Source organism: Rousettus aegyptiacus, unplaced genomic scaffold, assembly GCF_014176215.1.
Source record: "Rousettus aegyptiacus isolate mRouAeg1 unplaced genomic scaffold, mRouAeg1.p scaffold_m13_p_1, whole genome shotgun sequence".
NCBI classification, from domain to species: Eukaryota; Metazoa; Chordata; class Mammalia; order Chiroptera; family Pteropodidae; genus Rousettus; species Rousettus aegyptiacus.
The window spans coordinates 159,710,332-159,734,833 of record NW_023416284.1 but is presented as its reverse complement, the minus strand read 5'-3'; the positions used below and the strand labels follow the sequence as shown (position 1 = coordinate 159,734,833).

The window sequence follows — 24,502 nt, the reverse complement described above, 5'->3', positions numbered from 1 at the left end:
GGTTCATTCAAACAAGTGAAATAAACAAAACTGTATGATTTATAATTATGTCTATCAGGCCAGGAGATTTTGTAATCAAAGAAAGATTAAATTATAGTCAGAAAATAGTTTGGGGGCTGTTGCACATATCATTTTTAATACTTTTTTTTTTTAATTAATAAAGTATTTACAGCAATTCTTAGTTAATCAGTACATCCAAGAAATCAAAACAGTTACTTCTGGCCATTCTTGACAAGTGCTTAATGTACCTGGAAGCAGAAAAACTTTCATTGGTAATTCTCAAGTGTCAGTATGAGCAATTTTCACCTGGTCAAATCTTACGTAAAGCATCCTAACAAAGAAGTGAGTGGACACCATAGCTTTATTATAACAGTGGGTGCCTATGTAATGAAATAAGACCATGAAACCTTAAATGTACATCCCTTTCTTAGTATAATGGACCTGGAAATTTTACTGAGGAATTTCGAAATTTCTGAGAAAATCTGAAATTCATTGAATCACCAGAATCACCTGATGATGTTAAATTCTGGCTTATGATCTAATACCTAAAGTTAATGGCTTCTTAAAAATTCTACAGGGCTCTATCGTTTTCCTCCTAACAGATTAAAAGTTTTTTGGTGGCTGGCCCTGGGAATCCATATAACTTTAAACTTTCTAACACCTTTTGACCTCAATTTTCTTTTCCTCATAATAGGATGATAGAGTTGTGGGTTGAGGGAGGCAACATAGTGTCAGAAGAGCAAGAGCTCTGATGACAAACCCCTTACTTGCGTAAGTTTCTTCACTTTTCCAGAATATTAGATGGAGAATACCACATAGGGTGCAGTGAGAATCCAATGAGAAGGCATGAACAAAGGACCTAACAAAGTACACAGGGTACACGCTAACAAATGCTAGGCATTTTCCTTCACAGAAAGGTGAAATTCAAGTTCTAAAGTAATATTTACTTCACATAGCCTAGTCTTTACATTTGAGAAGATACCTTTCACCGTGGTTACACATGGACAGGTTCTGGTCCTAGCTCTCGCTCCTTAACTTTTCTGCAGGCTCATGTCTCAATCTCCCCCTAATGGCACAAACACAAAAATATCTATTTTCCTTATTCCCAGCATGTGTCTTCACTGCCCTTCTTAAAATCTACGACTGGCATTCTGAACAGTGTACCGCAGTGGAAGGTGCCCTGGGCTGAGACTCAGGGGACACACTCTCACCCCAATCTGGTTCCTGCTTCCACTAATATCTTGCTCTAGGATCGATTTCGAATTCTAAATCTTTGTTTCCTCATATGTAAAACCTTTTACAGTCTATCCAAATCCAACAATCTATAGTTCTGATTTAAAATTATATTCTAAGGTTCTCATTTGTTGAGAGGTAATGAAAATAGCACTAATCTATCTATCTAGAGATATTGGAGCTATAATATAATAACATTTTCATATTTATTTATATTTATGTAAAAGATATATTATCTCATATTTATATTCTATACATTTTTATCAGATGAATGATTAAGAATTATTGTTTTTTAAATAAATAAGTCTGCTTGTCTTCTCCTTAAACATAATCAGTGTTAAAATTATTGCTCTTTTAGCGCTAATCCAAATGACATAAGTTACGTGGCCTTATAAACACCTATACCCACAGTTGTTGATATAATGCACATAAATGTAATGATTATGCTTTAAGTAAGGATACTCGAATGTTTTCTTTTTTACAGTTTTGGTAATTTTAGTGTTTATAATTGAGTGATACATGTAATTTTTTAAGTACCATAATCATTTTTAAAATCAAATACATACTTATAAATATAAAAATTAATTTCATTGTTTCTGGTGTCAAGATTGAGAAAGCATGATTACCTAATTATTCCACTCACTAAAAGAATCAATCACCTTATCAGGAACAAAAAATTGGGGCATATAAATTTAGATTATGAAATACTATTCATGTGTGAAAACACATAAGCAAAGAATGCACATATAACATCAACAGAAACAGAACTTACCCAAGCAATGAGTGATCACACCCCAGGGACAGGTCCCATTTTCTCAAAGGACAGATATAATACTTCTCTTGAGAATTCACTCTGGGAGTTATCAACTTAGTTAGGAAGCATCTATACACAGAGAATTTCCTAATGTTGTAGTTTAAGGGCATTTCCTTCCAAACCTGTTTTTCTCTAAAGAGGGATATGTCTGCTTCTTACATTTGAAAACCACAAATGTAAGCCTTCTCTTCTCCAGAATAATCCCAGTTCCTTTCACATTTTCCAACTTCTTACTCTAGCTTTATTGTTCACCTAAACTTTCAGCCCCTTCGCTTCCCTCTTCATATACTCATTACTGAAATGGACATGACAATCTCCAAAAGAGCTCCACTAGTGTAGAATAAAGTTAATGAATTTTGAAATTTTACTCTCCTCTTTCCTCAGCCATTCTCCCTTCCCCTCCTATACCACTCATTACAAAAATTTCACCTGTGAAAGGTAAATTATTTTGAGAAGCAGAAACTAATGCTAAGTTTTCAATTCTCTAAGACACTGGAACATCTACCCTCACATTTTTGTGTTCTTTCCCTCTTCACAAAAGGCAAACAGGACTTTAAAAGTTCCCAAAGAGAAAAACCTCCAGAAATTGGACAGGGCTCTACACCATTCTGGTCAGAAAGTTTAAAGCTAAACATTCCCAAGTCCAATTGCCAAAAAGCCTCATGTATTACTGTTCTAGAAAAGCATAATTACAGATACGGAACCTGTATCATGATTTTGGTCTAGAATTCCCTCTACATACAGATTTGAGTCTCCTTGGCTCAGCCAATTGCAAACACACTTAACAAGTCATATGATCCAGTCCACATGCTTGCTCTCAAACTTAAAAGATACAGGGTTGCCGACCCTTTTAAAAACCCTATATGACAGCTGAAGGAAACTGGACTTTGGGTGCTAAACACACAATAGAATATACAGATCTCAAATTATATTGTATACCTGAAAGTTATATAATTGTATTAACCAATGTTACCCCAATAAACTTAATTAAAACAAACAAACAAAACAAAACCTATGCAAACAAAAAAATTTGTACTGCTAAAAAGGAATTATGGGAGTTTTTGCCAAGGCCTTTTATTTTGTTACATTATTTTTATTAAAAACACAAGAGAGCTGGGAGACAGTTACAGACAGGTGATCCATCATTCTTTCTTTGCAAGCATCTCAGTGTCGTGCACGACCACCTTCATATAAGACAGACATACTGTCACAAAATGATAGAGCTAGAAAGAGTCTTAAAAGTCAAATCCTCTTAGAATTGATAATTAAAGAAAGGGCCCTCTTCTACCCACTCACTTTAATAGCATTAAAGGATTATTGATGAATGAGCTGTGCGACTGCCTCCACCACAACGGAAAGGTTTAGAAATAGGTTCTCTGTGAGGAAGTGCCTGGGAGTCCTGTAGGGTCATGTATGAAAGGACCTCGCTTTCAAATGCTGCTAATGAAGAAAAAGGAATACTGCCTTTGGACAGTTTTAGAATAACAGTATTGTTATATTAAAAAATGTTGCAAGGTCATATCTGTTGAGATGATGTTTTTACCAGTTTGTGTGTGTGTGTGTGTGTGTGTGTGAAAAAAATATTTCAGTGTTAATCACCTAGAGTAGCTTTTAAAGAAGTTTTCCTTCATGTATGAAAGGGATATAGATCGGGCAATGCTGTGCTGTAAAAACTTCCGCCTGTGAAAGGACAATTATTTTGAGAAGCAGAAACTATAAATTTTCAGTTCTTTAAGAATTGGGGGCAGGGGGAATGACATCTAAGATGAGGAGCTTAGAAGGTGTCTCTAAACCACTTTCCCGGTTTCTCTCGACTATTCCAAAAAGATCATTGATTCCCATGTGCCAGTCTCTATATCTGACAATAAAATGGTTTCCTTTAGTAACTCTAAAAGTGAACAGTAAAAGGTGCACTACTAGGGCAACGCTAGCTTGCTCTGACAGGAAGAATCTCTCAGAGCCGCTCCCTGCTCTGCCCCAAGCAAATGCTGCCTCTACTCTGACAGCACAGAAGACTTCCAAACACTCAGGTGCAGCCACAGGAATGTTGCTTACCCTCCGTCTGAGCTTCAGTGCACATGACTGGTTCCTGTTTGAGCTCCTGTGTCACTTTGTTAGACTTCATTTACCTTCCAGGGATGGGGCTGGGATTACCTCAGAGAATGGAAATCAAAAAACTCTTTCAATACTTTAGATATTTTTAGCAACGACTACATGTCAGTTGTGTAAACCCAGATACACACACACAAGTGAAGTAAAGAATATAGGAAAATTCTAGATAATTCCAAGTTAAGAGCCCTCCCCTCACAAATATGTAAATATATCCCCGAGAATATCAATATGATTTCAGAAAAAAAGAGTTTTTTCCTCAGCTTAAGGATCATTTTCTCAACTGACCATTTGCATTTCAATGTATGGCTAAAGGACAAAGGGTCACCTGGAAAAACTCATCTGAAAATTCTTTCTGTGGTTTATTTATAACGATGTGAGATTACATAGCATTATGAGTTGGTCAATGCTCAGAAAAGGTTTTCAGAATGGAAAATGGCATGAAAGATGACTGACTGATTACGAGGTTATAAACCTCCTTTTATTTCAAGCAGAACATGATGTAAACTACGGACGTTTGAAGAAATTAATTTTTTCTTTAGACAATGAGCTTCTAATAAGGGCATTTTCTTTGGGAGATTTGGGTGTAGATGAAAGAAGCGGAGGAATGGAGAATGACCATGTTAAATAGCTTCCTCTACAAAACGATCTATAAACTTATTTTTACCACGAGTGTTTTACCAAAGTAGCAACCTATCTTTATTGTGCATTAAAAGTTATTTATAGAAAGAACTTTGATTTGGCAAAATAAGATAACTGCTTTCTGTAATAAGGGTAACAAAATAAAAAAATGGCCTGACAAATCACCAACAGTAAACTCTATTTAAAATTTAAAGGACGTCTTAGATCGTTGGAAGAACAGATTATAAAAATGATCATAAAAAGCCGTTTCCCATGTGACAGTCCCCCAGAACCCTGACATTATCCCTCTTTGTTGTCACTCACTCACCTCCAGGCATAGCATCCCAGCAGGGAACCCTGGCCCCCCTCAGTCCTTGCACTGGCTCCATGCCATAAGAAATTTAAAGTTTTATTATGTAATCTTTATTATTAATAATGCCCCCAAAGGGCATGCACAGAGCATAATGTTAACAAAGCAAATCTCCTTCCTAGATAAACACTGTTTTTTTTTTCTGACTACTTTCTTCCTCATTTATATCCAAAAGATTGAAATAAAAATGACTGGATGGTCTTGGGTTTCTCTCTATCACTGTGATATGGACAAACCCTTTTGCAAAGAGATAATAAATAAATATGCTACAAATGTAAACTTCTGTTAATATTAGGAGAAAAGCAAAAATAATCCCAAACGGTCTGACATTGAGAAACTTCTAAAAAGAAGAAAAGAAAAAAGTTCCATCAGAAAATTTTATAGCAGAGTTATCTGCTCATTGACAAGTTAACTTCACTGTGATTTGATCACCATTTCAAATATTAAGCTTGAAAGAAAATACCAAAATATCCAGCGATACATCTAGGAAACATGCTTTTCTTTTCTGAATCAAAGAAATTGCAAAGGAAAGTTCTAAATGTCACAAGAATTAATATTTCTTTTTTTATTAATTAAAACTGTAATTTAAAAACAAGCAACAGAACATCGTGTATCCTTTAGAAAGGCATGTTTACAAGAACTTCAGTAACATGACAAATGTATGTAATAAACTAAAAAAATTCTTTAAGGGTAAATTTAAAATACTGATAAAAATGACTTACAGTGTTTAGAAAGTACTTAAATAAGTGATTTCTTTTTTTCACATTATTTAAATAAATTATTCCTATAGACTTTTGTGGGTCCATTGGCCCTCGAAGTTTTAATAATTGTCAGAATTATTCAGAAAATTTTAAGTAGGGAAAAATAATCCTTTGTACTCATATTGAGGACAATATTTACTACTTTTTGATATTTGTTTTCATCTCTCTACCAACCAAATATGATTTCTTAAAATAGTAAAAATTAAAAGAAAACTGAAGACACTTACTGGGTTTTGAGCAAAGCAGCTCATAATTCATGGATCGGTATTTTCAGAGTCCAGAGTACTAACCACTACACCATGAAACCCATTTTTTAATCAGTCTTTTCAGAGAGAACTGGAAAGCCATATCTAGAGACAAAGCTGGGTTATGAGTTATGGGAACCAGGGTATTTGCCACTTCCAGGCATTGACGTGTTCGACTTTCAACTTTATTAGAATGGCTTCATGGATGTTTCAAAACATCAAAATGAATAAGGCCAAGAAAAGAACTGGATTATCTATTGTCAGTTAATACTCCCCATCTGGCCATGTTTTGGAATGCCAGCATGCCCAGACTTTGCTGCCTCAGTCTGTTCAGGATGACGCTGCTGACTACTTAGCGATCACGAAGGAGAAAATTTCTCATTCTGAGGTGGCTCTTCCTCTGAACTATTTAATATCCTTGCTTGATAAGACCCATATTTCAATCAAGTTGACACTATCATAGCGAGGCTTATAAGCACCTAATGAAACCCTTAGAGCAGCTGACTTAATTCAATTTAATTCAGCAATTCAATAACCACTGAGAAGAGTCATAAGCACAATAGAACATCACACCTAACCTTAAGGAGCTCAATACAATTCATCGGGTGACAAGGTTTGTATCTGGTCTGGAGTCATCAGGAGGCCAGAGCAGGTGCCCTGAGGGGCCTGGCCATGGGAAAATGACTCAACAGAAGAAGCTTAATAGCAGAAACTTGGCAGACTTAGTAGCAGAAACATTCCTGCTTAGTGCAGCTGTCTTGCCCCTTCCCCAAGAAAATAGAGGGAGAAATTTCCTACAAGAGGGGGTACTTCTTTAGGACTGCAGATTTCCTTCACTGGTCTCCAAAAGGCAACTGCTCAAGTCTGCATTCACAGAGCTGAAATGGACTTTATTTTTGGTAACATTGCCAGCCGTGACACCACTAACAGAAAATTTAAAAAAAAAAAAATTCTTCTAATCTCCATTCAACTCTTTTTGTTGTCCTGAGGGAGATATTAGTCCATTTTTATTACTTATACCCCTGGCTATCAGATAGAGACAGAAGCTAGACAAGTCACTCTCAGTGCATTAGGCTTAACTGCTGGCAAGAGCATAGCACCTCGAAAGTGCTGGAAGGTGTAGCTAGCCCTCCCAGGAGAGGTGGGAGAACACTCCTCAGAAGAGATGCAATAATGGTGGACCTAGACAAATAAAAAGCGCTTCCCCCCCCAAGGATTTCCACTTAGATAACAAGCAGAGATAAGAGCTATTTCACATGGGCTCATGTGTAAAGGGCATCCCGGCGGGAGTGAACGGAAAGAAGAGAGTGGGAGAGACGCAAGCACACAGGGTAGTGTCCATTTTGTGCCACACACGATGTGCCAAATCCTTTACTTACACAACCTTTTATAACCCTCAACAACTCTTCTAAAAGAGGTCACATTGACCCATGCTAACAATGAGCGAACGAGGGCTTAGCAAGGGTAAGTAATTCAACCAAGGTCACAAAGCTCTTAGGTGGTAAAGCTCAAATCCTCCAGTGATTTTCAAATTATCCTTGGTAATGGGACTCTTTTCAAAGAAAAAGACATCTTCGAAGGAAAGCCACTTCCGCTAACCATCCAGATGGCAGTGGGTTCTGGTTAGCACGGTGCTGACTCCCAAAGGACTCAAAGTCCAGGAGAGGTTTTATTGTATACTTTTCAATCATAACTTAAAGAGAGTACTATGGAAACAATAAGCACTAGTATGTACTTTGATAAGTTCATTTTATAAATAAGGCTATTCTTGAATCTTAATCTTTTAAGATAATAAAAAATATATTAAAAAAATAAAAAGACTGTATTAGAAGACTAAAAATAATGTAAAGTAAATGTAGCTAACCACCTCTAATTTGACCATGCTTCACACAAGGATGATTTTCATTTTCGCACATTAGTTTCATGTACTACTGGCATCCCTCTACTGTTTTTTTCTGTACGAAAACAAGAACAAGGATGTGATTCTCCCTCAGGGTCCCCATCACATATGACCTTCAGTAACAGGTGTTTTGTCTCTTCAATTTTAATGAACTAAAATGCATTTATAATAAGAGCTGGGATAATCCTCTGAGTCTTCTGCTAGCTGTTCAAGCATTTCTCTTTTAAATTATACATTTCCTTTGTAGTGTCATGGAAAAGAAAATAGCTTAAACCTCTATTTGTGGTTTTTAAAACATCTGTCACAGAGTGATATATGACCTAATGCTTTGAAATAAAATTATGAGACAAAGAAGTCCTGGGGATATAATGTACAGCAGGAGACTATATTTAATAATATTGTATTATATATTTAAAAGTTAATAAGAGAGTAGATCCTAAAAGTTCTCATTACAAGAAAAAAAATTTTAACTATGTATGGCGATGGATATTAATTAGATTTATTGTAGTGATCATTTTGTAATATATACATTATGTTCTACACCTGAAACTAATACAATGTTATATGTCAATTATGTCTTAATATTTTTAAGGATATTCAAATGCTTTAAAAAGTTTAAAGGTCTACTAAATTGGAAGGCAGCAATGAAGCTAATAGGAGGAACAGATTAGTAATCAGCAGTATAATGAAACTGACCTTCAGATGTGCTATTATTATTTTATTGTGAAAGTACGACTCATACATCTATTCTGTTCTAATTCAGTATCAACAACTGACATGAGATTCAAAAAAAGACCTTCAGTAATTTCTAATCTCATTTCACCTGAAAGCTTGAAGGCTACATACACTACATCAGGATTGTACTGGCAGATTAAATTGGAGAAGGAAATTGAACCCTAATCTGCAGAAAGGGCTCTTTAAGGAGCATGCGCAAACAAAGCTTCATTGCTACTATCATGTACCTTTCAATGACATTACACCCTAGCTGGCTCTTCTCCCACTTCCAGAGCTGCTACATCTCCATGTGCTTCTCTAACCACCCATAAATGTGGAACTCCCCAAAGCATGTTCCTAAGTCACCTTCTTTGCTCAGTCTCTGTTCTCTCCCTGGCTTTATTGCCAACTACATGCAAATGATTCTCAAATTTACATCTCCACTCCAAATTTCTCGTCTGAGCTCCACACCCATCTGTCCAAATGTCTGCCTGCTTTTTCTCCTGGGATGTCTCATAGGCATCTCAAATTAATGTGTCCAAAACTGAACTCATGAACCAAACTTGGGTAGTCTTTCTCATCTATGCAAACGCTACCACCACCCATTTATTTGCTCCTGCATCAGCTACCAATGTCCACTGCTGTTGCTTTCAAACCTTTTAACTCTGTCTCTTCTCTCCATCATCTCTGCTGCCACCCAAACTAAGGCCCCGTTTTTTCTTCCTTCATGTATCCTTACATCCTCCACGCTTGACCATGAAATTGCCAGAGTGGTGACTGACTGTAAATCAGTTCATGTCATTCTTCTCTTCTTCAAAGCCTGCTCTTCGGATCAAGTATCCAACTCTTATCACTTCCCTCATGGCACTACATGATGGGCCCAGCTTATAACTTTTTCTCCCACCCTTTGTCCCCTGCTCACTATGATCCAATAACAGGACCTTCTTTCTCTTTCTCAAAAACACCAAACTCCTTCCTTCCTCAGCCTTCCTGCATGGCTCTTCCTCTCCGGCATGTGTCTTCTGCAGGACACCAGATGAGCAGCTCTGGTCCCTTTCCCATCTCACAAGACATTTTCCAGGGGAAGCGTTCACTAACCCTCTGACTCACAACCCCCTCTCCTAGCAACCTGTATGTCTCTGTGGCACTAATTACAATTGTTTTTGCCCCACTACCAGAGTACAAGCTCCTTCTCCACCCTATTCACAGCTTTTCCCCAGTATCCCCTACAGTTAGCACCTACAAATGAATGCTGATATTAAGGAGGTTTTTTAGGCATGCTCCCAGTCATTCAGCCTGACAACTCTGCTTCTGATTAGGTGTCTAATTTCAGTCTAAATTTCACAGTTTTTCTTTTCCTTAACACATGTGTGTCACCTCTACTATTCAAGAGCCAAGATTAGGAGAAGAAAAGCCTGGATTTTAATATGTATCTGTACCTAATACTTAGTAAGTGGACTTTAGAAAAAAGCAAATTTCCATTCTAGATCTCAAATTTCTCACCGTTGAATGAAAAAAATCTCCTCATGGCTCTCATACTCTGAATTCGTAAATGTACATTATTTTCGACCCACAACAAAATTTTGTTCACACCCAAAGTAAAACATCTCCCTTTGGAGGTGGAATTATCTGGGCTATTCTTGCTTCAACATCTTTATCAATGGTACTTTCATTTGATCACATGACTTCTGAGAACCTTGAATCAATGTTCAGGCCCATGAGGCAGGGCCTGCTGGTGATGAATGCAGACATGTGGGCTTAGGGTCACTGCATATTTCCTTCTGAGACTAGTAATGAATTTGAGGATGGGGCCCAGCAAAGTCCCCACTGTAATTTAGGATCTCGGCAAATGCTTCCCATGTTACTCAAAGTCCAAAGTTCCCTGTGACCCCTAAGTCTCTCTATAAGCCTCCACTTTGTTTTAACCACATGGCCCTTTACTATTCAGGCATTCCAAGCCAACTCCTTTACCTGCTGCCTCCTCTTGGTCTTTGTACTTCCTGTTCCTAACTTCCTGGTATTCTCCTCCCCTATTCATTCTAAGGGTTCCTTTCCTCCCTTCATTCAGGTCTGTGCTCAATGTCAAACCTTATCAGAGGAGCTTCTGTGACTATGCTACACTAGTCCCCATCTTAGTTCCTCTCTGTCTCAGAGCCCTGCTTCATTTTTCTTATTATTCATCACAGCAAATTATATATGTATTGTTAGGTCTCCTCCAACTGGAATATAGAGAGGAACTTTGTTTTGTTTCCTGTTGTATATATCTGGTGCTTAAAATAGAACATAGTAGGTACTCAGAAAATATTTATCGAATAAATGAATAAAGGAATCAAGAGTAATGCTCTACGAGAAATCGAGAAGGAAGCAGAATTGAGAATCTTCCAATCTAAAGCTGCAGGAGTACATGAATGTGAGGGAGAATGTCAAAAGAAGAGCTTAGGTACCTGGACCACAAGGCCTGAGAGCCAAGAGGTAGCCTCCCCACCCCCACCCCTTCCAGGAAGCTGAAAAGAGAGGGTTGGGTCCATGGGAGGCAGGTGGGGTTGAATCTCCCAGTGCCTGCCTCTCAGCGCGTCTCCTGTCAAATGAGCATTGAGCTTCTGGCAGCTGGGGCAGGTGAACAGGGAGTCCCCAGGGTAATACCTGTAGATATGAGAATCAGGATACAGGTAGCCTTGTAACCTGGAGATGGATAGTGCTGCCTTTTTCTTCTTTGTCTTCTTTTTGTAATCCATCTCTTAAAAATCACTTAACCAAATTCCAAATTTAAGGCTTCTGTGAATTAATCCACAATTTCACTCACTACCATCCTCTTTCCCCAAACTCAGACTCGGTAAGACCTATATATCATCTTATTTCAAAACTGTCACCCTTGCTCAAGCTCTAACTACTTACTCTCTTACTTGACTGCCCTCCAGACCATGAGTTCCATGAGTGTTGTGCTGCCAGCACTGACCACAGTGGTTGCTACTTAGCATGCTCTGATGATTCAGTGAGTATATTTTAAACTAGATCTCCCAGAAGACACTGAGTTAAATATTCATTAACAAACACCACTAATTAGATGCTATTATCATCTTATATTCAACTATGCAGGTGTTGGCAGAGGAGTTTTGAATAGAGGTTAGTTTGAGGATTGGGAAACTCAGAAAATAAGTAAAAAAATTCCACATGTGTCAAGTAAGATGTGATAAGACTGTCAGTAAGAAACTTTTATCTAACATGTAGACTTTCCAGAGATTTCTACCTATACTGAGGAAGTAGGGAGTGGGTGAATATGAAAAATAATTATAGGTGTGTATCACATTTTAATTCTCAGCATTTAAAATTTTAACACTTTAATATAATTTTAAAATATTAATAATATTCAGAGTACAATTAACATTTTATCTAAATTTTTTCAAAGAAATTTTTGGCCTTTTCATAAAAATACTGTGTCTTAAACGTGATTTTTATACCCCAGGATTTTTTTCCTGACACTATAGAAGATTTAATGTTATTAATTCAGCAAACATTTACTGAATGCATACAACATACGAGTCACTAGGCACAATTAAAAAATATGTAAGGTTCACATTACAAAAACTTTGCAGTAGACTAAGCTGTTTACATTGTATTGAGAGGACAATATTAATATTTAGTACTTTCTTTATATTAAAAACTTCTCAAAGGTAGATAGACTGTATATGAAATATCTTCAGCTACATAATGACGTATGGCACATCTTGAGCATAACTTCACAGGGGATTTCTAACATGAATGTTGCTTTCATTCCCAATCCTAATACCATCAACACAGTAAATACTACTTTGCATTCTAGCTTCAACTCCTGTTTTTAATAAATGACCTCAAACATCACGTTCCAAAAGAAAAACCTTCTAACGGCTTCTCAATACACTGAGAATAAAACCTACCTCCCACTGTCACCCAGATATGCAAGGCTGGCTCCTCACTGTCCTGCAGGTCTCAAGGCCTCAAACACAGAGAGGACTTTCCCATCCGATCTACACAGGCCCAGGCACTCTCTTACATCAGATTCCTTTACTTTCCACCAGCTGAAACTGCCTTGTTCATTCATGCATTTATTGTTTATCTTCCTCATCTAGAATGTCAGCTACACCACAACTTTTGTTTTGACCCCTACTCTATCCCCAGCTGCCAGCATATAATATTTATTGAATCAATTATTGATAAACTTCCTACAGAGCTTGAGTTTCCTATTTTCTGCATGTTATGAGGAGATTTACATGTCTTTTCAGAAAACAAGTAATGGATGTATACGTCATACTTTCCTACATGGTTTTCTACATTAACATTGTATAATTTGTGCCTCACATTTAAAATGGATCATTAGTATAATTTAATAGCAACTACAGAAAGACTCTCACTAAATAATGATTTGGTGAACAAACAAATGAAAACAATTTCGTTCAATATTACTAAGAGCCATCAAAGAAAATGGAGTTATAATGCTATAATAATATTCTCCTTCAACTTTGAAAAGAAAACTAAAATTATTTTTATTTTAGTTGTGAATTATTTTTGTAGAAAAATAGTACTTGTGGAAAAGCTGAAATTAGAGCTCAAAATCCAGTTTAAATTGACTGCTACAGTAGGTTTAATAGTTCTCTTGTAGTCTCAAGCAACGTTTTTGGACAACAAAGAAACCCTTCCATGGTTAAATAAGATCCAAGTTCCTTCTCCTTGTGGAATGAGTCAAAGTTCATCACTATGAAAACTAGATACTATGATGTGGTTAGCATTTCTCTGAAAAAGAAAGTAAAATTTGACCAGAAGTTGGAAAATTCAGATTTTTGTTTGGCTTCTTTTGAGGGAATCGGTGACTAACAGAGGAAAGAGGTCCTTTAGGCGTGAAAATCTCAAGTGTATTTACATCCTACCTTAGAGCACATCCTACCTCACACCCTACCTACCAGCACAACCCCATTCTGGGGGATCTGCTGGGAATAAAACCAGGAATAAAACAGACACAGGCCAGACTTATTTGGGTTATGGCCCCTTCGAATAGCGTAGAGGCCATGAGCACAACAGTTACAAACAACATCCCATGACTGCAGGAACCTGACCACCAAGGTACAGAGGTGGGGTAGGCAAAGGGTTCACTCCGCCAGGTGGGGCTTTTGTCCTGCGTTGTCTTCACTGGCAGGTTCTGAAGCCTGCGCCCTCCCGGTGGTTTGAAGCATGCGTTCTCACAGGATGACCATACTGTTGGCTTTAACACTCATTCTAATTCTTGCCCTGTCGCAGGCCCATATCCACATATTCAGGAACGCTTGTAAATAAAGTTTTAAAAATTGAGTAGTTCATCACAATATTTTACCTGTCTACATTCTAAAAATTTTCTGGTAATGAAGGAACAAAATCAGCAGTGAACATAAACTGTTACTCATTTTGAAATGGTAGCTCTTCTCATTTGAAATATAAATAAATAAACCTCGAGTGCACGCATGGTGAGGGGATATTAACCACGCAGTTCAGTCACGGTTCCATCCATTTGGAAAACCAGTCTGGAATTAAGTATTAAGAGTCTTAACACATTCATTACCTTTGACAGAGAAATTACCCTTCCATAAATCTTGCTTAAAGAAGTAATCTGAAATCTGAAAAAAGATTTCATCAAAATACCATTTAAAATACCAGATATCAGGAAACGGCCTACAGGTCCAATTTGAATGGAATAGCTAATAAATTATGGTGTGTACATACAAGCAAATATTATACAAACATATGTAGAGCACGCCTAACAGTTAGAAAATCTTTAGGACACAGGGATAAGCAAGCAGAGCAAGTTTTAGGTACGTTATTCAGTCTGGGAAAAATTCATTAAAAATAAGGCAGAAGAAAATGCCAAAATGTTATGGGTGCCTTTGACTCATGGGATTATAGGCAAATATTCTCCTTGATTGTTTTTTTAAGTTTATTGGGGTAATATTGGTTAATAAAATTATATAATTTCCAAGTATACATTATAATTTGACATCTATATATTCTATTGTATGATTACCACCCAGAGTTCAGTTTATTCATGATTTTTTATACTTAAAATATTTTCCAAAGTTTTCATTGGGAGCATGTATTGCTTTTGTGACTAGAAATAATAGCATCTCTTCAGAAATGCTAAGTAACTACTGTATTATACATACTTGTATATGTATGTTCACAGAGCTGATCTGAGATGTGGTTCGCCAAGTGAGTGAAAATTTGTGACTCTCCTATGCCAAAATCAGAAGTGAGATTCTTTGGATTCACCCTGTATTTCATCTCAAAGATGCTGATTCTCAAAAAAGAAAGTTGTTTTTAGTAGCTGCCAACCTATCAGCACCTCTGTGATTAGCTCACTCTTTGCAAAACAGTCTGCTCCTTCTCAGCATTACTTTTACCCCAAGAGACTCCGACATTATTCACCTACTCTACTCTTCATCCAGCTTGATTTCAATGTATTGTAATCACTGGCTTACCTCTGGCTCTCCCATTAGATTACAAGATTCTTGAGATCCTTGTGATCCTGACATCCCTGAATCTAACATAGTACCTAGTAAAGAGTGGGCAGTTAGTAAATGTTGTTAAATAAATTATTATAGTGGGGGTGGGGTGCGTGGGGGGATCACCACACTAACCTCCAAGGGCGACGTTCTCTAACAGGATTCCATTGCAATGGAAATCCTAGTTGGTGAAGAGAATAAGATACACTTTGGGATATAATAATTTCCAGTTTATGAAAGAGTAGGGCAGCCCCTAACACCCAGGAGTGACTCCTTAGTGTTCCCTTGTTGAATAGAAATGGTGTCACAGAACATCAACGCCAGACAAGGCCACTTTGTGACTATGATGGATCAGGACAGAACCAAGACCACTATGTACTCATATCTGAATACAAACAAAAACATGAACATTGTCCAACCCCGAAATGACCATAATCCCCCTAATTTGGCTAATGAGCGCCTACTGCTTCTTTGCTAATTATGGTGTTAGCCTCTCTAGTCTCGCTTCCTTCTAAATAAGATTTATTAAGATACAAAATCACAGGATTATCCCTGCTCCAATCCAGAGGAAAGCCCTATTTTTTAAAACACTCTCCCAAAGCACTTAACACAAGCCTAAATCCCATAATAACTAATTTCTAACACCCTTTTACTGAGATGCCCCACTTTTCCTTGTGGTATACATTCTCCCTTGCTGTAATAAGTAGCAAACCCAACCTTTTCAATCACAGGTAAGTTCCTGGTGATCTCTAGCTGGAGAGCATTTATAAATTCTTAGTTCTACCTGGATTGCCCTCCTCCCACCTCTCTGCCCATACTTATTCAACAGAACTCACCTCACCCGGGATGCCGCCCCTGTTGGTCTTTCAGGTTTCAGATTGCCCAATTTCTTTTAGTCTCCATAACATTGATATTCAGCTGCTACTGTTAAGTTTGTATTTAATAATACTAGATAGCACTGTAGTCTTGATTATTCTCTGAAAGATCCTTCCAACTCTAAAATCATTATTTCATTGTGCTGCTTTAAGTTTTATGCATGGTTGTTTACCTCCTCAAATAGACTATGAGTTCTCACAAAAACATCTCCAACATATTTTTATTTATCTTCTCATTCTCCTTCCTCTTATCATATATAAATACAACCCACTGCACATAGTGAAGAGCTATATCCAGTCATACATCTAAGCAGATACAAATTTGACCTTGCATCTGTTGGAGAATGATATGTTAATCATATTCCATGAGTAGTTTCATTTAGAGCAGCTTCAACTATAGACCTTTATAGCTGGAGTGCGTTCCTTGTACCTACTACGTTCAGTATGTGCTAGTGTTTCCACTCACTATCTCACTCTCGTGCTCTCTGTCTCTCTCTCTGTATATATCTACTTCTTATTTATCATATTTCAAGGTAAAGTACCTGTATGTATAAAAGTAAATTCAGGCCATGGCAGCTGGCAGAGGTCCCTGCTCTTCAACTGAAATCAGTGACTAAAATTAAGCCTTCCAAACATCTGACTTGCTGACGTATGTATCCAGCATAATGATAGAGATCCTGCACTGAAGGGAAAAAACCTACTAGATTATTAGGTTTTCTGCCAAAGCCAGATATAATCCTGCTGGACAACCATCTTCTCATCTCACATTCAGATGTCTAGAAGTTAACTCACAGTCTCTCCTCACAACCATATGCCTTTGAAGACTTTCCCATTTCTACAGCCCAGATTGAAATTGACCTTGCCCTGCCTGGATCATAATGACCCCCTGAAAGGCCAGGACCAGGTCTAGATTCAGATAAATCTGGGTTTCCGTAACTGCTCTTTCATCTTACGGTTTAGGTCCAGTAGCTCAGGCAAGTAATTTAACCTCCGAGCCTCCATTTCCAGGCTATTAAAAAAAAAAAAAAAAAAAAAAAAAAACTATTATATTTACCTTCCCAGCACACAAATAAAGATTTGGTGAGATTATGTATCTAAAGCACACAGCAAACACTATACGAATGTTAGCTCTTTTTCCTGTAATAGTGCCTGACAACTAATAGAATCCCGTCTCTCTCTAAGGAGCTACTGGTTCCGTATTCTTATTAACTTATACCAGGAAGGATATTTAAAGCCAGGGCAGATGGTAAAGTTCCTGTTCTCAGGTCAACAATCAATCCCTAGTTGTTCTGTTGAACTGCCCACCTGTTCAACTTCCTGACACCACTCCCATCCACTTTCCTTGCTATACTCACACCCCAAAACAGCAATCTATTCTTTGTTAGGCTCTTACCTCAGCACTCCTGTCAAGTTTGCCTCTGAGTATGGATGCTCTGCACCTTCACAACGATAACCTGTACTCCATCCTTTCTGTCTGAACTGGACTTCTGATACTCTGGGTACCTATTAGAAGGCTCAGCATTGCACCTATCCTTCAATCTGGCATGTTATTTTAGATTCTGACCTTGAGCTTGAGAGGAGCTTGTTTTAAAGCACAGGCTTTTGTTTCGAACTGCCAGGGTTTGAATCCCAGCTCTATCATTTAATGCCGCGTAACCTTAAGTAAGTTGTTTACTTCCCTAATTTTCAGTTTTCTCACCTTAGAAGGCTATTACGAGATTTAACCTAATGGATTTAAAGTAGCATGTAACATGGGACCTGGCATACTAGGTAGGTCTTCAATAAATGTCAATGCTACACATATACAGGTTTTGCCCTAGGACTCACAGTTGCCACACACCTCCTTTCTATACAGTCCAGGTGCCGTGAACATACCCAGAGCACACAGCCATTTTACCTACTGGTCCAGCTTATTTGCTTGATCTGCTCCCTCCTGATCCATTTCCATGAGCATCTGTCAACACAGATGCTGCTTCACCCTGACATATGACCTCACTAGACTTTCATGTTGTTCACACACATACGCCAACGTTCTAATTTGGGATTTCTGCCCATCTTCCACAAACCCAATGAATTTCTATAAACAATAGTTCTGTGTTCATTACTTCACTTCTCTGTTCAAACTTTCAGTGGGTCCAATCTCATGATCTCTACATGACCAGGGCTTCCAGAAATGAAATCCCTAAGCTGGAAATAAGGTGCAGGGGTATTTGCTAAAAGTACATGGGTATAGATAAACGGTGGGCTCCTCATACAATAATATTCTGTGAACCAGAGTTCTCTTAGCAAAGCCTAGACATGAGGGACATTATTTCATCACCAAGTTTTGCCTTGGCTGGGAGGAAGGTCCCACTTTTGGAATTTGCATGGCCCCAGGCAGCTGAGTTGTATCCCTGTTTGCATCATAGTGTAGAAGGATATCCTGAATAAGGAGAGGGCAATTCTCCTTAATGGCAGACACATTGTTGTTTTCGATTGGCAGCATCATTAGCTTGGGAGAACGACATCTCTGTGCGACCTGACAGAACTGTTCATTACAGCATCTCTACCAGCCTCCCCCTCCCCACCGCATCACACAGTGCTAGCCACATGATCCAGTCTAAGACTATCATAGTAGCACACTGCTGGACATAGAGACTAATTCAATGAACACCTAAGCAGGGACACTCAAGTCCCTTCCAGAAAACTTCTATAAAGGGGACATAGAAGAGGAAAGACTTCTCTTTCTAATGGTTCAAAAGCCCAGGAATGCAGGCTTAGAAATACTGACATCTTTCTCAGCACGTGGAAAAGGGCCTCAAAATAAAGCTGACTCTGAGAGAAGAGATGCTGAGAAGTGGAGGGAGAGAGAAAGAACCCTGAAGCAGTCGTGTGTCTCCGGGATCCGGTGATGAGTGAAACAGAGTCCACCTTTGGACTTTGCAGTCACATGAGCCAAAAAATCTTGCTTTTTTGCTTAACCTAGTTAAATATAGGGTCCTCACTTGTAGAACCAGATGAATCCCAGCAAACTCCCTCCTAAAGGAACTCAGGGTGGGGTGGTGAGAGATGGGCTTGTCCCCCTTGGTATACTTACAGCTTGAAGTAGATGATGAGGATGCTATAGGAAGGAATGTACAAATTCACATCTCCTCACCTTGCTCACATTCCCATGACTTCTGTATAATTTCACCACCAGTGACAAAGTTTCCAAAGAACAATGGCTACTAGAACATATCCCATTAATTCATTAATTCACAGAACAATAGCCCAAGAATCCCCACCTTTATGTGAGAACTTTCTTTTACCAGTTGCACTGAACGCTCTTACCAATGACTGTAATAGTCAAAAACACAGAATCCCTGCTGGGGAGTGGGGAGGGAAGTGAGGTGAAAGAAAACACCGAACAGGAGGCATCAGACTAAACATCAACGATCAGAGTTCAAGACATTTCAGGAGGTCTCGATCTCATCATTGGAATCTCTTATCTTCCAGCACATTACCTAAATTTTTACTCAGAAATTTGAACCTCCACTAAAATCTGAAGCCAGGCTTACTTCTCCCCCATTTATTCAGGGTTTACAAAGCATGTGCTATCCTGCCTCTCCTAGCTCTATAAATCCTGCAAAAAGGCAATGGAACATACTGGTGCAAGTGTGCTTTGCAGTATCAGTCTTGGTTTCATCACCTTTCTGCTCTAATTACTTCTTGCAGTTGTTATGAAAATCAATTGCCATTAATTGCGAAAATTCACCGAAAACCGTCAAGTACTAAGTGCATGTTGATATTAGCTGTATTATATATTGTGAATTCAGACAATCAGTGATGGGCCAGAGGCCCAGGTCAGATCTACTTACCTCCTAGTGTCACCATATTACTCTCTCCCTATGTCTATCACTTACTCCAACCTGTCATCCCTCAACCCAGACTCTGCTAACATCTACCCATGACATTCTGATTTCTCCTTTAATTCCTCTAGGACTCAACATGTAGCATTTTTTTTTTCTTTTACATCAGAAAAGAAAATCTTTATTAGAAGGGAAAGTACACTTCCAGAGGTAGAAGCAGGCCTGAGCAAGAGAAGAGTGACTCAAAGGCCAACATGCAGCATTTTAAAAAGAGAGAGGAAAGATCACGGTCCAAAGGCCTTGGCCTGTCAGTGAGGGCAGAGAGGCCCGGAAAGGCCAAGGAACGTAATCAGTGGTTTGATCAGGATGACAACTTGGGTTTCCCATTCTCCATCCAGTGCCCTTGGCAACCCACTCTTCTGCTCCCCAGTATGCACCAATTCTCTGATGTTCAAAGACCACCATGAGCGTTCAGTAATCTGTGGCACATTTTCTAGGCCCCTTTCCACTAGCCTGTAAGGTCCTCTAGGAGAAGCCACCTGGACCTCCATCAGCTAGCATAGCACCACAACAAGTGCTTATCCATGCTCTCTGACGGCTTGGGTACATATCACATCTTAGCAGACAAAACTATCTTAAGTCTTGAAATGAATATACTTGATAAAACTGCAAATTGTATATGCCTTAATAGAATGAAGGGTGCATCTCACTACAGATTTGTTTTTGCCATTTCTATAAAAGTTCTTATTCCAAAAACATTTTGCTTGATGAAGGCTCCCCATGCTGTCTCCTAGTTAGGGAGAGTAAGTAAACGAAATGTATTTTAAAACCGCCTCCTCTTTTTGACTCCACATTCTATGTGATAAGTAATAGGCATTACCATGAGGACATACTATTTTATCTCCTACTAATTTTGTTTAAGAAATGTAAAAAGTAATATCTGCTTTTATCTTTGTTCTTATCTATTTCCAAAGCTAAATATGAAGTTTTCCTTTACGCTGAGAGTTATTGCGAGAGTAAGAGAATTTAAATAGTTCAGACTTTCTCCCCCTATATGTCAGTAGTTATCTTTTTCTGTCCAATAAGCTGTTGTCAAAACTCTGCACCTACACAAGTCCAACTATCACAATCTCACTCTCAGAGCATTCAAAAGCTTCACTGAAAATTTCTATGAGTTAAAATAACTAATGCAGCCATCTTTCTTTATAACAACCTTTCCCGCAGAACCCCTTCTGATTACAGATGCCTTTGGGATACTACATGCATTTATCTTCACCCAACTCGGAAGCAACAGGTAAAACCTTCTTGTGCCAACCGCCTGGAAATTGCACAGAGACTTCCCACGCAGCAACTCTCTTTCACTGAAGGCTTCCCCAGCCTAGGATACAAAGCTAAATATAACCAGGGTTATGAATTATAGCTAAATCATCTCACAGTTATGGGCTCTCTAGTAGGACTTCTGTAGAGAAAATTATTCCTAATACCTCACCACACATACTAAAGAGTGAAAAAACTCCTAATGTTAAATTGCTAAAGCATTTATCTATAGTTTCCAATTAATAGAAATATTATTTTCTGTTTTGAATGGTTTCTAGTCCTCACTAAAGTTGTTTGAAAAGCATGAAACTATAAGCAAATGCTTCTGTAAAGAGTAGTAGAAAAATAAAGATTTAAGAAGTTTCAAAATTTAGCCTACATCACACAAAATAGTAATATATTTTAGTATCAGTAGCCAAAAAAAAAAAAAAAAAAAAAAAACCTGAAGGTGATCGTATAAGTATTTCCATAAAGCAAGACATGACAAACCACCAAAGTAAAAAGCTTGTACGGGAGCCAGTAAGATCTACACATAAAGTACTATAGAAGTGTACCTCAGAACTTGGTTTGACCATAAATCCTAAAGAGTTTGATATTCTTACTGACAAATAAGAATAGTCGTTGACTCAAGATGTTTTCTGTATATACAGTTGCTCACAACTACTTCTGAAGATCTTCAGAATAAAAACAAGGTAAAAGACACTTTCCTTCAACATTTACTTCTGAAATACAACAGACTAAGGTGTACTGGGGTTGACTACAATTAATAAATTACATACATGTGAAACATATGACTTTATGGCAGTACCAATGCCTGGTACTGAACAATGAATTGTTTTTATTACAAATATCTCACACACACACACACACACACACACACACACACACCTCAATTCCAATCTAAGGTCAGGAAATATACAGAGTTCGCAACCACTCAATGCAAAATGCTGACTTGGACATTAATTATAACAAAAAAAATGATTAATAAAGTAAATCTTGCAAACCCTCAGCCTTTTCTCTTTAGGACAGGCTATATAGGGAGAATAGTGCTGAATTTGGCAAATAAAATAATTGCTTTGCCTCTCCATTTTGCCAACGGAGATAACTACAACATGCAGATGTGACTTTAGGAAACCTTGACCACACTTTGTTCCTGCCAAGAACTACTATAAATCAACGCTGTGGACGTCTTTACAGAGAATGCTGACTCTTTGGAACGGAAACAAAGGAGGGTGTTGCTCGGAGAAACCCAGCCAGGCGCTCCAAAGCTCCGGGTTCTCCGAGGCTGCCCCGCACCGCTCCTCTTGCGCTCCAGGGACTGGGGAGTCCGGAACTGATGGCGGACTCGGTTTATTTCCCAAACTTCAGGACACAGTGTCTATCTTAACTCTGGAGGCTGACTCAGGAGAATGGGGTGGGGGCGGTGAAGAAGCACACCGTTTCGGGTGCATCCGTTGCCCACCTACTTCCTCACCCCGAAAGCACCCTTTCTTCCCCCTCACCTGTCCTGAGCGCGGGGCCTCGGAGGTCCGGTCGCCTCTCCGGGCTCTCACTGCGGGAGCCGTTGGGGCGTCTGGCGCCTCGGGAGACGAGCGCAGGAGGCGGTGGCGGGGTCGGGGGCGTCAGCAGGAATCTCGGCAGCCGCCGGCAGCCGCTGTCTCCCTCCCCATCCCAGCAGCGCTCGGGCAGCGGACAGGGCGCGGCCGCCGCGGGCGGATGAGTCAGGCGAGGGGGCGGGCAGCGAGGGGTGCGGGACCGAGCAGGGGTGCGGGACCGTGCAGGGGTGCGGAGGCGTCCCTACTCCCCTACTCCCGCACCGGGAGAGAGGCGGCCTGTGGGAACAGGGCGCGCCTCTGCCCGTGCGCGCCGCGGGTCGAGGGGCCGCGGGTCGAGGGGCCGCCGGCCGCCGCCATAAGGCGCACGGAGTCCGCGCGCTCCTGCCCTCGGACCGGGGACAGGGACTCGCAGCTCGGTCGTCGCCAACGCCGCCAAGTAAAACAAAAGGGATCGGGGTATTGGAAAGGGAAAAGTTTTCTGCTCCGCTCCAGATGGAGCCCAACGAAACCTCACGCCCTAAGCGCCGAAGAGGCTGGCTGGGGTGCGGGGTGCGGAGGCGAGGCGGGCTTCCAGGAGCGTCACCGCACGACCGCCACCCCGGCGTGAGCTAATCTCGCTGCCGCCCACGACCCACGGGAACTCCCCGACCCGGCCGCCCCCGCGCTCGCGCCCCGCCTCCTCCTCCTCGAGGATGCAGACAAGATCTGCTCCCCCACCTGCAGGAACCCCGATCCCCGCGACCCCCGCGCCGGCCGCAAAGTTGAACTTCTAAAGCCGGGATCACCGCCGACAAAACCTATCTTTAAGAACAAAATACCCGCTTTCAGGAGCTCTTCTACCCGCAGGAAGGCCAGGGGGTGGAAACAAAATCACCCACCGCAGGGCGCGCCCTTTCTGCGGTGGAACCCCGCATTCCAGACCCGGGGATAGCGGCCCCGCCAGTCCCCCGGAGCAGTAGGGAAGGCCCCGCCGATTCCGGTTTTCCTGGAGCAGGAGCCTGGGCTCCACGCCCCTCGGACTCTTTCTTATCAGGGTGGGTCGGGGTCCCCCTGGCGGGCTGCGCGGGCGCTGCGTTAGCGGAGCCAAGCTGTCCCCGAGCCAACACTGCGAACGCCTGCCCTGGCTACACCGCTCTGCAGCGCCAGACGGATAAACCACAGGTCTGGCCCGGAAAGGGGCTCCGGGAGAGCGGCATGGGGGCGAGTCATGGGCGAGAGCGATGAGGATGAACTGAATCGTTGAAGGCTTCGATGAGCAGTGCTGAGGTTCCACTCCAAACGTCAAAGCTAACAAGGGATACAAGGTTACTCCCCTTTGCTCCCAAACAGTGAATGGGTACTGTGCCTTATCCATAGAGTAAACCAATATGATTGTCACCTGTAAGTGGACAGAGACAGAAGTAATGATTATGTATATACTGGTCAATTCAGCAAATAAAGTTTCATGTAAAACTGGAATGCTGGCCATTCCAACCACAACACTGGCATGAGTAGAGAATGTTAGCTCCTAGCGCACGGGATGGGATGTACCTGTCTGTATGTGTCCTGAATGTATTTTAGGTGATCAGCTAGAAGGCAAGTAGGGCATTCTGGTGCAGTGTATTTGTGTATTTCAATGAGTGATCTACTGATCTCATTTTCAAAAGTTGGTTTCTAG

General features: G+C 40.1%; 1 protein-coding gene across 5 annotated transcripts in view; it reads right to left on the bottom strand.

Annotated features, from left to right (window-relative positions):
* Positions 1-23,834, bottom strand: part of TMEM200A (transmembrane protein 200A) — a 62,639-nt gene extending 38,805 nt beyond the window's left edge. Inside the window, exons 1-2 of one of the 5 annotated variants that reach the window (XM_036221664.1) lie at positions 22,792-23,834; positions 21,246-21,363 (exon numbers count right to left, since the gene is read on the bottom strand). The gene's annotated coding sequence lies outside the window, so the exon portion shown is untranslated. Of the gene's footprint in view, positions 1-4,102; positions 4,202-21,245; positions 21,364-22,791 lie in introns of all 5 variants that reach the window. The other 4 variants (XM_036221660.1, XM_016118449.2, XM_016118447.2 and 1 more) reach the window with 4 other exon arrangements.
* Positions 23,835-24,502: the final 668 nt, after the last annotated feature.